Source organism: Ovis aries, chromosome 6 (genome assembly GCF_016772045.2).
Source record: "Ovis aries strain OAR_USU_Benz2616 breed Rambouillet chromosome 6, ARS-UI_Ramb_v3.0, whole genome shotgun sequence".
Lineage (NCBI taxonomy): Eukaryota > Metazoa > Chordata > Mammalia > Artiodactyla > Bovidae > Ovis > Ovis aries.
The window spans coordinates 90,501,370-90,503,892 of NC_056059.1; positions in this window are offsets into that span (position 1 = coordinate 90,501,370).

A 2,523-nucleotide genomic window follows, 5' to 3' on the forward strand; every position below is an offset into this window, starting at 1 on the left:
TCATCATTCAAAGGAACTCAAGACACATGCTGATGCCATTAAGGAAGATACCAGAGGTGAAACAGGGACTGCTGAACATGGGGAAAGGGCAGAGGTCTGACCACAAGCACACAGAGATCTGGGGTTCTGTCTTCACATGTATTGGTGGAGGCATCTCTGTCAAGGGAGGGTCCTACCTGGACTACCTGGATCTCTGGATCTTTCCTAAATGACATTAACTCTAAGGGAGACTCTACTGAGGTGTGGAGACCAGGGGAAGGCAACCACACACCGGATGATGACTCCAAGGAGACTCCAGTAATGGAAGGTAATAAAGTGTTGAGGCAGGAACAAGCAGAGAAACTGAAGAGACGAAGATGAAGGAGAAAGAGAGAAGGAAGGAAGGAGGGAAGAAAGAGAAAAAGAAATTGCCACTTCTTTCTCCAACAAAATAGTCCTTGCAATGCCCTGTTTGTCATTAGCCCAAATTTCAGCCCACATCCCTTCTATGGGGATAGTCCCTGAGGATCAGTCTCATAAAGCTTTTATTTATCACTGTCCTTGAAGCACGGCTTTCAAGTATCCTCTCCTTTTCCCACTGATCAGAAACCTGCTTCTCGGGCCAGGCATTTTTCCTTGTTTTGTTATCAGTTCTTTGGGGCAGGGTCACATAGCATGCTGACTAAGGTTAATTACTTCATTAATTCATCCACTTTCCTGATGCGCAGTATTATTTTTATCACCTTCTGTTCAAAAATGAGTTGAATTCATTACTAAGATTTTGTGCATGAAGGTCAGTTGAACTTCAAATTGTAGGCCAAGACACGAGGAATAAAAAAAGCCTGCCATACTAATGCTGAAAGTTGTCCCCAGATGTACAGCTGTGTCCTCAGTCCTCTGGAAATATCATGACACAGCCTGGGCTCAGCTCCGTTTCCTCCACAAACTTTTCAGCAGGATACGCATCTATGGTTTCCCTAGTGGCTGCTAAAGAATCAGCAGGCAAAAAATCCTCTTACAATGTGGGAAACCTGTGTTTGATCCCTAGGTTGGGAAGATCCCCTGGAGAAGGGAACAGGCTACCCACTCCAGTATTCTGCCTTGGAGAATTCCACGGACTGTATAGTCCATAGAGCGGCAAAGAATCGCACACGACTGAGTGACTTTCACTTCACTTCCCACATCTATGGCATAAAGAGGCCAGAGGGTCTCTGTCATCTCTTCCCAAAATACCTCCTTCACACTTACATCCATTCAATTCATTCATTTAATAATCAGGGGAGAAGCCCCACTCTGTGTTAGGTACATTGAAAGCCTTAAGGCATATCAGATCCCGTAAGACTAGTCTATGCTTCCGGTATGTGCAGTGCAATTAAAGAACAGAAAACCAAATCAAAAGTTGTTGTAAAGTATGATAAATCAAGTAACGTTGACAATAACAAGAGTAATAATAGTTGCTGAAATTTATTGAATTTTTACTGTGTGTTGGCTGCACATTACTTTTCATGTATTAATTCATGTAGTTAATTCATTCACTTATTAAGTCAAACAATCCCATAAAGGCAGATGCTATTATTAGTAGGTGAGAAAAATGCAAGATGGAGAGGTTAAGTAATTTGTCCAATTGATTAATAAAGGGCCAAGCCCTGATTTTACCCCAGACACATACCCTGAAGCATTTATAATTTTAAGCATCCTTCCCCACAAAAAATAATTTTAAAAGGCTTTTAAAAGTGTATTGAAGGACTTGCCAGGTGGCTCAGTGAATAAGAATCTACCTTCCAGTGCAGGGGAGAGAGTTTCGACTGCTCGTCCGGGAAAGTTCCCCATGCTGTGGAGAAATTAAGTCTGCACGCTCTAGGGCCTGAGAGCCACAATTAATGAGCCGCTGTGCCGCAACTACTGAAGCCAGCACACCTAAAGCCTGTGCTCAGTGTCAAGGGAAGTCACGGCAATGAGAAGCTCATGCACCACAACTGGAGAATAGTCCCCACTCTCTGGGACTTCCCTTGTGGTCCAGTGGTTAAGACTTCGCTTCCCTGGGGGGCTCAGACAGTAAAGTGTCTGCCTGCAATGTGGGGGACCCAGGTTCGATCCCTGGGTGGGAAAGATCCTCTGGAGAAGGCAATGGCAACCCATTCCAGTACTCTTGCCTGGGAAATCCCATGGACAGAGGAGCCTGGTAGGTTGCAGTCCATGGGGTCGCAAAGAGTAGGACACAACTGAGCGACTTCAGTTTGTATACTTCAGTTCTGAGACTAAAGTCCACACACAGTAACCAAGACCCAGCGCAGCCAAAAATAAACAAATAAACAAAAATTTTTTAAAGGCTACTTTTTTAAAAAGTGCTTTGAAAAATGTTTCGTTATATTGTATTCTAAGACAATGATTTACACGTAAATGACCAGGTAAGTAAGTAAGTGAAAGTCACTCAGTCATGTTTGACTCTTTGTGATTCCATGGACTATACAGTCCATAGAATTCTCTAGGCCAGAATACTGGAGTGAGTATTCCTTCCCTTCTCCAGGGCATCTTCCCAAACCA